Raw genomic sequence first — 14341 nt, 5'->3', positions numbered from 1 at the left:
GTGCTCGCTTTGGCAGCACATATACTAAAATTGGAACGATACAGAGAAGAATAGCATGGCCCCTGTGCAAGGATGACACACACATTCATGAAGTGTTCCATAGGATTATAAGGAAAGGAATGATCTTGAAGTACAGTGATTGAAATATTTTTTGAAACACATTTTAATTTTTTTTTTTTTAGTGAGGCAATTGGGGTTAAGTGACTTGCCCAGGGTCACACAGCTAGTAAGTGTTAAGTGCCTGAGGCTGGATTGAAACTCAGGTACTCCTGACTCCAGGGCTGGGAATGAAATATTTTTTAAATAATCCCAAGAAGCTCAGGGATCCCCAGTCCACAATCTCTGCATTGGGGACAGAAACATCAATAGGTGAATGATTAAGTAGTGGTTCAACCCTGGGCCCAGAGCTTGTGGGGAAAAGTCCTCCAGGTGGAGGACAGAATGGGATTGACTCACTGGTGGTCTCCTTTGTCTCTCTATGGCCCCTTCTGTGGCTGAGGAGGAGGGAAGGTGCCATCATTCCCCCAACTCCCAAGACACCACCTCCTTTGTGCTCAGAAAGCTCAGGCAGAGATTCCTTTTCCTGGCCCTTCCCAATCACATAACTTACACAGCACCTCACCTCTGGGGCTCTCAAGGTGTCGGGGCAGGCAGACGCCCTGAGGAAGACAGGGGCAGCAGAAGAACCTGCAGGGAGAGGGGGAGGGGAAAGTCCAAGATGACATAGATCCCTCGGGGAGTTTCTTTGAGCATCTCCTCCCCTCCCCCTAGGCCCTCTGTCCAGAGCCAAGGGACCAAGGATGCACCAGAAGGAAGAATCAGGGGGTTATCACAGTAGTAGGTGAGTCTACTTACCTCCCAAGGCTGTCTCCACGCAAGGCCCCAGCTGAGAGGAACCTGGGGAAGGAAGAAATATTGGGGAAGTTCCTGAAGGAGGAAGGGGTTCCCAAGAGGTCACTCTCTCTCTCTTCCCCTACTCAGCCCTCAGGATGAATCTCTGGCAGGAGGAAGCAGACACAGCTGAGGGGGGTGATGAGGGTGTTGCTGGGCCCTGAAGCTGGGGGGGGGTGGAAAATCCTCATAAATCCCTGTCCTGAGGGGACTCTCACCTTTCCTATATCTTAGTCCCTGAATCTTCTCCTCCTCTCTCCCATCACCACCTGCACCCACAGCTTGGCACAAATCCTGCTCAGAGGAGGCTCATCCCTTAGAATTATGGTGAGAAACCCAGAAACCAGGTTGGAGGCATGTGGCTGACAGGGAAGTATGGGGAAACCTTATGTCCCCACATGCCCCCTTGGGCCCCGTGTGTCTGGAACTGGGGACAGGATCAAAGTTTCCCCTGTCTCTTATCCCAGAGCCAAGGCCTTGGTTTTACCTCCTTTTGGGGCTGAGGGAGGGAATATTGTGGGCTTCTTCCTCTCACCTCTCACCATAATCTCCAGGGGGCCACTGAGCTGTGTCCAAAGACTGCCATTGGTGCCAGTCTGGTGGCTGCAGGTGTAATTCCCCTTGTGCTCGGGGGTTACATGGGCAAAAAGAACTGGGGCTCTCCTTGAGTGGTGGCCATGATCCCTCCTTGTACAGAACAAACCTAGTACTCCATGAAGGCCCCTGGCACAGGAGGGTCAGGTTGGTGCCTGAGGGCACCTCTGGGCCAGGTCACACTGAGAGGAAAGGCTTGGGAAGTGCATCTGGAAATCCAAACAGAGGCCAGAGATCCTCACTGTTCCTTCCACAGTGGAGTGGGGGACGTGAGAAATAGGTGGACCCTGCAGAATCCCATGGCCCCAAGCTCTGAATTCCATCAGCTACTTTGTTCATTCCTTTCCCAAACTCTCCTCCCCTGGAGAGGGATGGATGCTCGACTTCAGATCCTCAATGGCACTACTAAGTAGGGAGGCGCTTCCTCCTTCAGTCTTTGCCAATTGAGCTTAGTGTAGTTCCTGAGCTGGTCCATTCTTCTATCTGTGCCCCCCACAAACATAGGGATGGACCCCACAATGTCTACCTCATGATGCTCAAAAGATCCCCAGATAACATACCCGTCCTAGGCTGTCTCTAAATACAGAATCTCAACCTTCTATGCCTTGGGGGCCTGGACACCCCCTCGCCTGTCACCCAGATCTCCAGGACCTCACTGGGATCAGACACCTGGGATGGAGCCATCCTGCTATAGTAGACAGCGGTGGTAACCAGCATCCTGGGCCCTTACAGAGAGGAGGGGAAAGTCAGCTGAGGAACCAGCTGGGCTCTGGCTCTCCAAGGGTTGAGAGGTTCCCTCTTTTTTTTTTTTTTTTTTTTTGCAGGGGCAAGGGGGGTTAAGTGACTTGCCCAGGGTCACACAGCTAGTAAGTGTCAAGTGTCTGAAGCCGGATTTGAACTCAGGTACTCCTGAATCCAGGGCCAGTGTTTTATCCACTGTGCCACCTAGCTGCCCCCAAGAGGTTCCCTCTTTCAGCAGAGTGAAGGTCACCCCCCAGAGGGGTGACTGAGGGGGCCGCCAGCACTGGAGAGTCACATGGGTTCCGGGCTCCAGCACAAGGCCTGGGAGGGCTGAGAAGGAAGGCTTGGGCAGAGATCCTGGCAGAGGAAGGACACAGGACTGGGAGTCAGGACAGTTGGGTCCCTGCTCTGTCCCTGAGACCTTGTGTGACACTGGCCAATTCAATAGCTCTGTCTGAACTTTAGTTATCTCCTCTGTAAGTAAAGGGTTGGAGTAGATCTCTCAGCCCTTTACTCTTCTAGTAACCAGGAATCTAAGGAGACTGACATTCAAGGACTTCATCCAACCTGTGGTCTCAGGCTTGTGATGACTTCCAAGAGGGAAGACTTTTCACCTGGGGTGTCACAGAGAGGCCCAGGGCTCAGCCTAAACCTGGCCTCAGATCATGGTCCAGGAATGAGAAGGCTCAGGCTCATTTTCAGGCCCCGTCACTTGTTGTGTGACCCTGGACAAGTCCCTCCCCCTCTCTGGGCCTCAGTTTGCTCTTTGGCCATGGGAGGGTTTGCTCTCAAGAACCTCTGAGGCCACTTTCCGCTCTGGGGCTCTGTGACTCTTGTCCCAGCCCCCAGCTCAGTCCCCACCGCCCCCCCCACCCCGTTCTTCCCAAGATTCTAGATCAGAATAGAAATGTTTCATGTCTTCCAAGCTGCCTGAGCCTTGTCAGGCCTAGGGCAGAGCTGGCTGGGTAGACACCATGTCGTTTTCTCTGAGGCCCCTGTCTGGGCAGAGAGAAGAGGGCTCATACTCAGAGTCATTATGGGGCCCACACACCTCCCTCACCTGGCACCCCCAGCTCCAGGGCCTCACTGGGCTCTGATCCTCTGGCAGGGACTCTCCCCTCCCTGTAAGCACAGCTGTAGCTCCCAGTGTCCTGAGGTCTCACAGAGGGAAGTGAGAAATCAGCCCGGGTCCCTGCAGGGCTCTGTAGCTGCAAAGGCTCCAGGCTCTTGGCCTCCAGGAGGGCCAGGCTGTGTTTCCAGGAGGGAGCCTGTCATGGTATGTGGCCCAACATGGTCACTGTTGTCCCTGGGGATGGTGTGTAATGATGTGAAGGTGTCATGTAGGGTTTGGGGAGGATTCCTGTGAAAAATGCAGGATGAATGTCAGGGACCTGCTCTATCCCTCATCCCCTCAATCCATTCCCTGAAATAGAACTAAGCAGGGGGGATGGGCTGAAGGCCCCAGGCTAGGCCCCTTTGTCCGGTCCTCTAGGCCTCTGCCCGGATTGGCGACTGAGCTCCCTGGGGCACCATTAGAATGAGGTTCTGGGCCCAGGGAGGCTCTGAGAGTACAGAGTGATGGGAGGAAAAGGGAGATAGGAGGGGGAGGTCACCCTCCCCCACCTGCCCCTCTTCTCACCTCCAAGGGGCCCAGCTCTGGCCCTACAGCCTGCACTGCTGGACCAGGGCAGGATCCTCATGTCATATCTCTGGTGAATTCGGGCCTTTCTCTGAAGCTCTGAAGTTTGCAAAGCTCTTTCCTCCCCATAATCCTATAGCTGTGGGCCAGGGGGGTGTGGGTTAGACAGAGACCCACATTCCCAATCCTGCCCCCAACCCACTTCCCCTCAGAGATATATGGTGCCAGGTCCCTGGTTCTGCCTCCCCCTGCCCATCCCTCAGTGAAGGCAGAGCAGAGCTGGCAGAGCTGGGTGTGCCCTGGGTGGGCAGGGGCTCCCTCTGATCATCTTTGTGAGGAATCAGGTTTTCTCTGGTTCTCCTGCTCTCATTCATTGCCCTTCTTTCAGTTCTGTAGTAGGGGAGCCCAAAGATTTACAGAAGACTCTACCCCTCCTGCTCTAGGGAGCTCACAGTCCTGTGAATCACAGGAGTTTGAGCTAGAATGACCCCATTAGCTAATCCATCCTATGAGCTTCATGGCATAGAAGAGGAAACAGAAGGTCAGGGACTTGCCTACAGTCACCCAGCTAGGCTCTAGTGGGCAGGTGTTTGAACCCCCTGCCCCAGGATCCTCTGCCTTCAGCAGGCTGCCTTCTATCAGAAGCTGATGGACAGTGGCCTAGGGTGCTGAGAAGGGCCCCAGTACTAGGACAGCACCACAAGGGAGGTGCAGGAGGCCCCTCAGAAGGCCAAGGGCCCAGACAGTGACACTCGATGTGATCAGGTAATTATCAATACTATCTATAAAAAGCTGTGCATGCCCTGTGACCTGACAGTTTTGATTGATTCATTGGTATGGCATTAAATAAAAAGATTAATTTAGTTAGGATTAACTAATCAGTGTTTTTTCATTTTTTATTTAATCATAAAACTAGTTTATTATTTTCCAGTTACCTGTAAAGATGGTTTTCAACATTTGCTTTTATATGATTTGGGGATACAAATGTTTCTCCCTCCCTCCCTTCCCTCCCCACTCCCCCAGACAGAAAGCAATCTTATATAGGATAAATATGTAAAATCCCATCAAACATATTTCTGCTTCCGTCAAGTTGTAAAGAATCAAAACAAAAGGGGAAAACTTCAAAACATGGTTTTTTTAAAAAGTAGAAACAGTATGGTTCAATCTGCGTTCAGATCCTACAATCCTTTTTTTCCCCAGATGTGGAGAGCATTTTCCATCATGAGTCCTTAGGAATTGTCTTGATGAGAAGAGCTAAGTCTATTACAGTTTTCATCACACAATGTTGCTATTACTGTGTACAATTTTCTCCTGGTTCTGCTCATTTCACTCAGCATCAGTCCACTTAAATCTTTCCAGGTTTTTCTGAAATGACTGCTTATCATTTTTTATAACCCAATAGTATTCTATATATTAATATACCACAACTTGTTCAGCCATTCCCCAATTGATGGGCATCCCCTCAATTTCCAATTCTTTGCCACCACAAAGAGAGCTGCTAGAAAAATTTTTGTACATGTGGGTCCTTTTCCATTTTTTAAATGATCTCTTTGAGATATAGACTTAATAGTGGTATTACTGGGTCAAAGGTTATGCACAGCCCCAAGGCCCTTTGGACATAGTTCCTAATTACTGTCCAGAATGGTTGGATCAAGATTAACTAATTCACTGTGGATGGAACTGTGAACTTATCCAACCATTTTGGAGAGCACTCTGGAATTATGCTGTGAGATTTAAAATTGGATATACGAGCATTAAACTCCCCCTTTAACTTTTCCCTTATATATCTCCCAGACCACTAAGAAAAAGAAGCCTCTGGGCTTTAATCAGTGAGGGATTAGTTTTTATTGTTTGGGGATTGATTAGATAACAAAAAGGTGATACCAATTAGGGAAATAGGAAAGTAGAAATACAAATGAATAATCTTAGATCTAAGCTTAGTCTATATTCTTTTATAAAACTCACCGAATCCCAAAACTGCCTGCCAGGCCAAGAACTAGAGCCGACCACCAAATGCATGTGCTGCCACCGTTAAGCTGAGAAGCCAGAGAGACGCCAACTTCTGTTCCACCCGCAGTTTTTAAACTGCCGTCCTGGAAGTTGGTGCCCTCAGACATGGTGTGCTTGGCCAGCTCTCCGGGCAGCAGCAGGCACACAGCTGTTCCTTGCGGTCTCCTCCCCAAAAGGGCGGTCCTTCAAAAGCCGCTTCAGTAGCGTGCGCTCAACTCTCAAATGATTCAGCTAAAACTTCCGTTTTTTTTACCACAATGCCCAAACAGTTATAAAACCATGTATACCCTTTGACCCAGCAATGCCACAACCTGATCTGTTTCTCAAGATGATTAGAGGAAAAGTATAAGAACCTACACATACTAAAATATGTATAGAAGCTCTCTTTGTGGTGGAAAAGTACTGGAAATGGCAGGTGATGCCCATAAATTAGGGAATGGCTGAATAAATTGTGGCATATGATTGTGATGGAATACTACTGTGCTGTAAGAAATTATGAGCTCAATGACTTTTAGAAAAACAAGGAAAGACTTGCAAGAAATAATAAAGAATGAAATGAGCAGAACCAAGCAAACTTTGTATATAGTAATGGCGACATTGCTTGTTTTTTGTTTTTTGTTGGTTTTTGGGTTTTTTTGGCGGGGCAATGGGGGTTAAGTGACTTGCCCAGGGTCACACAGCTAGTAAGTGTCAAGTGTCCGAGGCCAGATTTGAACTCAGGTACTCCTGAATCCAGGGCTGGTGCTTTATCCACTGTGCCACCTAGCCGCCCCCCACATTGCTTTTTTATATAGTATATTCCAGCAAATACATGTTGAAATGATTTTTTTTTAATTAGAGTTTTGAATTCCAAGTTATATCCCTCTCTCTTCTTTCTGCCTCTCATCTCCTTTCATGATATGTTAAGCAATCTGATATAGCTTAAAAGGAAGAAAGAAAATAAAAAGAAAAATAATAGCATGCTTCAATATGTATTTAGATAGAATCAGTGCTCCCCCACACACACACCCCACCAAGATGGATAGAATGCGTCATCATTAGTCCTTTGGGGCTATCTTGTATCACTCTAATGTAGAGAATAGCTAAGGAATTCACAATTCTTCATCATACTGTATTACTGTTTCTGTGCACCACATTATCTTGGTCCTGCTCACTTCCAGTTGCATCAGTTCATGGAAGTCTTCCTAGGGGTCTCAGGCCATAGAAGGGCTCAAAAAGGACTTTGAAAATAAAGTTAGAGAGATAGAGGGGAAAAATGGAGAAATAAGAGGGATGCAAGAAATTGTCTTGCTTGTCATTTTTTATAGTACAGTAATATTCCATCACAATCTTATAACACTGTTTAGCCATTCTCCAATTGATGGACATCCTTTTGATGTCCATTTCTTATTCATAAGGAAAAAAATTTGCAATAAATATTTTGGTACAAATAGGTCCTTTTCTATCTTTGTTGTTGTCTTTGGGATATAGACAAACTAGTGGCATTTTTAAATCAAATGGTATACAGTCTTATACTCCTTTTCTCCTAGTTCCAAATTGTTCTCAACATATATGAAAACAAATGTCTTTTCACAAAAATAATGTCAGATATATACAAGTGGAAAAATATTAATTGCCATGGATAAGCTGAGTCAGTAAAATAGAAAAGACAATTCTGCCAAAATTAATCTATTTATTCAATTCCATAATAAACTATCAAAAATATGATTTTATAGATCTAGATAAAATAATAACAAAATTCAGCTGGAAGAAGAAAAGGTAAAATTTATGAAGTTCATCAATGAAAACAAAATGTAAATGAAGTACTGGATAAGAAATAGAGGGGTAGATCAGTAGAATAGATTATGTCTACATTGCATTGGACTTATAAATGACCACAGTAGTGTAGCATATCATAACACAAAGATCCAAAATTTTTGAACAAAACACATTATTTAACCTAAAATTCTAGGAAAACTGGAAAACAGTAAACAGAATATAGGTATAGAGTAATATCTAATACTGCATCCCATGATAAAGTCAAAATGGGCACATGATTAATACAAAAAGGGTGATAACATAAGGATATTAGAACAGTATTGAATAATTTATTTGTCAGGTCTAGGGATAAAGAAAGAATTTGGGACCAAAGAAAATTTAGAAAACATTACAAATTGTAAAATAGACAACTGTGAATACATAAAAGAGAAAAGCTTCTGTACAAAGAAAAACAATGTAACCAAATTTAAAAGGAAAGCAGAAAACTGGTAAAAATTAATAAGTATGTCTTATAAAGACCTTATTTCTCAAAATATATAGGTAAAATGAGTCAATTATATACAACTCATTCCCCAATTAGTAAATGGTAATAGGATATGAACAGATATTTTTGGTGAAAAAGAATTATATCTTTCTATAAACATATGAAAAATGTTCTTAATCATTATTGAATGTAAATGAGAACAATATTGTTTTTCTCATTGATTTAGAATTTTTCTCAAATTATAGGCAAAAACAATTTCAACATCGATTTTTATAATTTTTTATTCCAAATTCTCTTCCTTAGGGGCAGCTAGGTGGTGCAGTGGATAAAGCACCAGTCCTGGATTCAGGAGGACCTGAGTTCAAATTCATCCTCAGAGCTTGACACTCATTAGCTATGTGACCCTGGAAAAGTCACTTAAACCTCTGTGATGTGTAAAATCTTAATGTGGGTCATAACCTGCCCCCCCCCCAGTTTTTTTGGGGAAACTGGCTAAGATTTACTGATAAATTCAGCAAGAGTTTAGGCTTTTAAGGCTTTATTAAAGTGTATCAGAAGTTAGTGAAGCAAGAGAACGGAAAACCCTAGTTTAGATCAATTCAGTATAGCCAGAGAGAAACCCTTGCTTTTCGTAGCAGTCCACGTGAAGTACCCCACCACGCCAAAGTCCTGGAAGAAAAGAGGGACCCTCGGATTCTCCATCTTCTGCCTCCAAGACAGTTCCAGGAGATAAAAGGAAGATGCAGCAAGCCAGCCTCACCTTCCTACTTCTTGTCTCCCTCCCTGAAAAGAGAGGTCCTTCAAGCTTATTGGTTGAGGGTCATCTCCTGCCAATGTCAGTAGTCCACAGCCTCTGAGAACAACACCCCACTTAGGGCCGGCCAGGTGTGGTCTTGATTTAATTATTTTTAAATAGATTCTTAGTAAGTTTCTCAGTGTCACCCAATTCAATCAATTCTAAATCAATCTTCAGGTGGGGCCCCTGGGTGTCTGCCAAATCCCATTATTTTATCACACCTCATTGCCCCACAAAACAAACAAACAAAAAACCCAAAACAAAACAAAAAACAAATTCTCTTCCTTCCTCCCTCCCCAACCTTTTTAAGAATGTAAGCAATTCAATATAAGTTATACATGTGTAGTGTTGCAAAACATTTCTACATTAGTCAGATAGTGAAAGACAACAGACAAAAAAAACCCTTAAGAAAAAGGAACTAAAAGAAATTTGCTTCGATCTACATTCAAACACCATCAGTTCTTTCTCTGGAGATGGCCTGCATTTTTCATAAGTCCTTCAGAGTTATCTTGGATCACTACATTGCTGAAAATAGCTAAGCCATTCATAGCTGATCATCACAAGTTTTCCTTAGTACACCTCAACACCTACCTCAAATATATTTAATATTTAGTCGCTGGGGGATAGGATGGGGTGGTTATCTCCTACCATTTAAATTATGATGTTTCTTTCATGTAATAAGTGCTTACTAAGTGTTTATTAATGAAAAAAGAAAGAAAATAAATACAAACATGTGCTTAGATAAAATTTACCATGAGAGGGAGGAGACTAACACCTGAGGATCAGGGAAGACTCTCTGTCCCAAGTAGCATGTGACCATGAGCCTGGGAGTCTGAAGTGAAGAGACAGTACATTACAGCTGTAGGGCATGGTCTGTGTGAAGGCATGGATAGATGGAGAGTGGTGTGAGGAAAGGGGTTTCTTTGGCAGAACTTAGAGGTGAAACACACAAGAGGAGAACAGAAGTCTATACAGAACATTTGTGGGTGGGAAGAGGGACTGAAGAAGGTGGAAATGTCAGTCAGCAAACATGTTTTTTTAAAGTTTCTACTATGTGTCATGTCCAGGGCTAGGCACCAGAGACATGACAATCAATGTTGTCTTCTCATCACCCTCCTCCAGAGAAATTCCCTTGAGCACATTAGTTAACTCTTTTCTTCACAATGACTCATCTGAGATAAAGTAAGATGTGATGTCTGCCTGAAAGCCTTCCCACACTGAGTCGAGATGGAGTTGCTCATAGAAATGACTTCTCAATATGGTAGAGGAAAGGCAGTGACTTGCCTGAGCTCTCCCCAATACCCTTCTAAATACCTTCAAATAACGCCATAAGACAATTCCTGGAGCAGCACAACCCACGACAAGACAGGGTGAAATGATTTTCCAGCCAAAGACAACTTAGAAGGTCACAAGGAAAGGTCTGTTGTGCCAGGGTGAGAGTGGAGCACACCCAGCACAGGCTGTGATAGTGAAGACCCAGCATCAGCAAAGCACAAGCTGGCCTCAGGAGCCTCCAAATCAGCAGCAGCAGCAGCAAATGCTTCTTGAACTCAGCCAACAGGCAGTAAGGGAGTTCAGTTGGTCAGAAGGAGGTTACAGGGATCTCTTTACTAGCATTGAAGCAGGACTCTGTGGTTTTGCCCATACGTCCCAGGTTGGGGAAGAGCACAAGCACACCAGAGCTTGCAGCCACAGTGGAAATGATCTCTGTTCATAGTTCAAGGGCAAAAAAGCTGGACTATGGTTGCCTGCAGACCAGAGCAAAGGCCAGGAGATTAGTAAACACACTTCTCCTTGAATCATAACACCTTGGAAGAACTAAACACTCACAAATCCCTAGAAGTATCTCTGAAACAGCTGCATAAATGCCCTGAAGCTTGGGAGAGTGCGCCCTCCATTCTGGAAGCAGGTTTCCACTTTAACAATTAGTTAAATGTCAAGACATTGGCTGGGAAAATGAGCAAACAGAAAAAAATGCTGACCCTAGAAAGTTTCTATGGTAACAAGAAAGATCAAAATACACAATCACAGAAAGATAGATGACAAAGCCAAAGCTCCTATGACCAAAGCTTCCAAGAAAAATATGAATTGGTCTCAGGCCATAGAGGGGCTCAAAAAAGATTTTGAAAATAAAGTTAGAGAAATAGAGGGGAAAAAATGGAGAAATAAGAGGGATGCAAGAATATCATGAAAAAACTGTGTTTAATAATTGAGACCCCCAAAATACTGAGGAAAATAGCACCTCAAAAACCGGACCAGGCCAAATAGTAAAAGAGGTAGAAAAGGAGGCAGCTAAGTGGTGCAGTGGATAAAACACCGGCTCTGGATTCAGGAGGACCTGAGTTCAAGTGTGGCCTCAGACACTTAACACTTACTAGCTGCGTGACCCTGGGCAAGTCACTTAATCCCCATTGCCTCTCAAAACAAAACAAAACAAACAAAAAAAGAGGTAGAAAAAGGCAGTGAGGGAGACAGCTAAGTGGTGCAGTGGATAGAGCACTGGCCCTGGATTCAGGAGGACCTGAGTTCAAATCCAGCCTCAGACACTTAACACTTACTAGCTGTGTGACCTTGGGCAAGTCACTTAACACCAGATGCCTCACCAAAAAAAAAAAAAAAGCCAGTGAAGAAAAGAATGCTTTGAAAAGCTGAATTGGCCAAATAGAAAAGGAGATATAAAAGCTCTCTGAAGAAAATAACTCCTCAAAAATTAGGATGGAGTGCATGGAAGCTAATGACTTTATGAAGAATCAAGAAACAATAAAGTAAAACCAAAAGAATGAAAAATATAGAATGCAATATGAAATATTTCACTGGAAAAACAACTGACTTGAAAAATAGATCCAGGACAGATAATTTGAAAATTATTAGACTACCTGAAATCTATGATAAAAAAATAGCCAAGACTTTATCTTCCAAGAAATTATGTCAGGGAAAATTGCCGTGATATTCTAGAACCAGAAGATAAAGTACTAATCAAAAGAATCCACTGATCACCTCCTGAATGAGATCCTAAAATGAAAACTCCCAGGGCAGCTAGGCGGTGCAGTGGATAGAGCACCAGCCCTGGATTCAGGAGGACCTGAGTTCAAATCCAGCCTCAGACACTTGACACTTACTAGCGGTGTGACCCTGGGCAAGTCACTTAACCCCCACTGCCCCACAAAAAGAAAAAAAAAAAGAAAGAAAACTCCCAGGAATATTGTAGCCAAATTCCAGATTTCCAAGATAAAGGAGAAAGTATTGCAAGCAGCCAGGAATAAACAATTCAAGTATTGTAGAGCCACAGTCAGGATAACACAAGATTTAGCAGCTTCTACACTAAAGGAGCAGAGGGTTTGGGATATGATATTCTGGAGGGCAAGGGAACTGGGATTATAACCAAGAGTCACCTACTCAGCAAAACTGAGTATATTCTTTCAGCAGAAAAATGGGAATTCAATGAAAGAGAGGACATTCAGGCATTCTTGATGAAAAGACATGGGTTGAATAGAAAAAGAAAATTTAACTTTCAAAAACAAGACTCTACAGAAGAATGAAAAAAGTAAACAGGAAAAAAATCATAAGGGATATACAAAAGTTAAACTGTTTACATTGCTACATGGAAAGATGAAATTTGTAACTCACCAGAACATTCTCATTATTATTAGGAAAGCTGGATAGGGTATATTTAGATGGAGGGCACAGGTGTGAATTGAATATGAATGGATCTTTTTAAAAAGGGGGTGAGAGAGGAATGCACTGGGAGAAAGGGGAAGGGAGAGGTGGAATGTGATAAAGTATCTCAAAAGAAGCAAGAAAAAATCTTATACAGTAGAGAGGAAGAAGGGGGAGGTGCTGGGAAGTGAGTCAACCTTACTTATCAGAATTGGCTTAAAGATGGAATAACATACACACTTAATTGTGTATAGTGATGTATTTCACCCTGTAGGAAAGGAGGGGAAGGGGGAGGAGGGTGGTGATAGAAGGGGCAGCAGCTTGTGGGAGGGGACTGTTAGAAGCAAAAGAGGATGGAAAGGGTGAAAGGAAATAAGAGAATAGAGAAAATGACATGGGGAGGGATTAGGATGGAGGGAAATTCAGTTAGCAATAGGAACTGAAATGATGAGCAGGATGCTCTTAGAAAAACATGGCAAGAATTATATGAGCTGATGCAAACTGAGATATACTGCATACAAAGTAACAACAATATTGTAAACTGTGAATGACTTGGCTATTCTCAGGAATTCAGTGATCCAAGTCAACTCTGAAGGATTTATCAAAAATGAGATCCATCTCCAGAGAAAGAACTGATGGTATCTGAAGCATAATTTTTAGTGTCTTATTCTGAAGGGTTTTTTTCTGCTCTTTTTGACAACCTAATAGGGAAATATTTTGCATAAATACACATGTGTAACTTATTTTGAATTACTTGAGTTCTTAAGGGGAGGTGGGGAGAGAAAGGGGAAGGAGGAAGAGCATTTGGAACACAGTTTGTTTTTTAATAATAAAAGTATTTTATTATTCTCCAGTTACATGTAAAGTTTTCAACATTTGTTTTAATAAGAATTTTAGTTCCAAATTTTTCTCCCACCCTCCCTTTCCTCCCCCCTCCCCAAGACAGAAAGCAATCTGATATAGTTTATATATGGACAATCTTTATATATATATGCATTAGTCATATTGTAAAAGAAGAATCAGAATACAAGGCAAAACCATCCAAAAAAAAAAAGTAAATAGAAAGACTATGGTTCAATCTGCATTCAGAATCTAGAGGGTTTTTGGTTTTTTGTTTTCTGTTCTGGATGTGGAGAACATTTCCTATCATGAGTTCTTTAAAATTGTCTTGGATCATTGCACTGCTGAGAAGAGCTAAGTCTATCACAGTTGATCATCACAGACTGTTGCTGTTACTATGTATAATATTCTCCCGGTTCTGCTCACTTCACTCAGCCTCAGTCCACTTAAGTCTTTCCAGGTTTTTCTGAAATCTGCCTGCTCATCATTTCTTAGAGCAAAATAGTATTCCATTCCATTCATATACCACTTGTTTAGCCATTCCCCAATGGATGGGTATTCCCTTGATTTCCAATTCTTTGCCACCACAAAGTGAGCTGCTATAAATATTTGTACATGTGGGCCCTTCTCCCTGAGAATATTATTACCAGGGGCCCCCTGCTCAGAGAGCATGGGTTGACCTTTCTAAGGTTCAGTGTCCAGAAGTTGCCTCACATCAACATGAGACCATTCTCAACCAATCAGCTTGAAGTAGTGTGGAAAGATGTTGGTTTTTCCAATTGGTGGTCAGAACCTTGTTGGGGGTTGGTTGAAGAACCAGGTAGGGGTGTGAACTCTGATTTCTCCTCTGGGGTACATAGGTTTTCCTATTTTTCCTATTCTATCAGACAGTTGTTCTCTCTTCACTAACTTCTAATATATGTTAATAAAT

At 43.4% G+C, this 14341-nt stretch overlaps 1 non-coding gene across 1 annotated transcript; it reads left to right on the top strand.

Annotated features, from left to right (window-relative positions):
• Positions 1–107, top strand: LOC122752135. The gene has a single exon (XR_006355932.1). It is a non-coding gene; the product is annotated as a U6 spliceosomal RNA (small nuclear RNA).
• Positions 108–14341: the final 14234 nt, after the last annotated feature.

The sequence above is a fragment of the Dromiciops gliroides genome, chromosome 3 (genome assembly GCF_019393635.1).
Source record: "Dromiciops gliroides isolate mDroGli1 chromosome 3, mDroGli1.pri, whole genome shotgun sequence".
NCBI classification, from domain to species: domain Eukaryota; kingdom Metazoa; phylum Chordata; class Mammalia; order Microbiotheria; family Microbiotheriidae; genus Dromiciops; species Dromiciops gliroides.
Note: the sequence above shows the minus strand (reverse complement) of the source record. Positions and strands in the feature narration are given on the sequence as shown.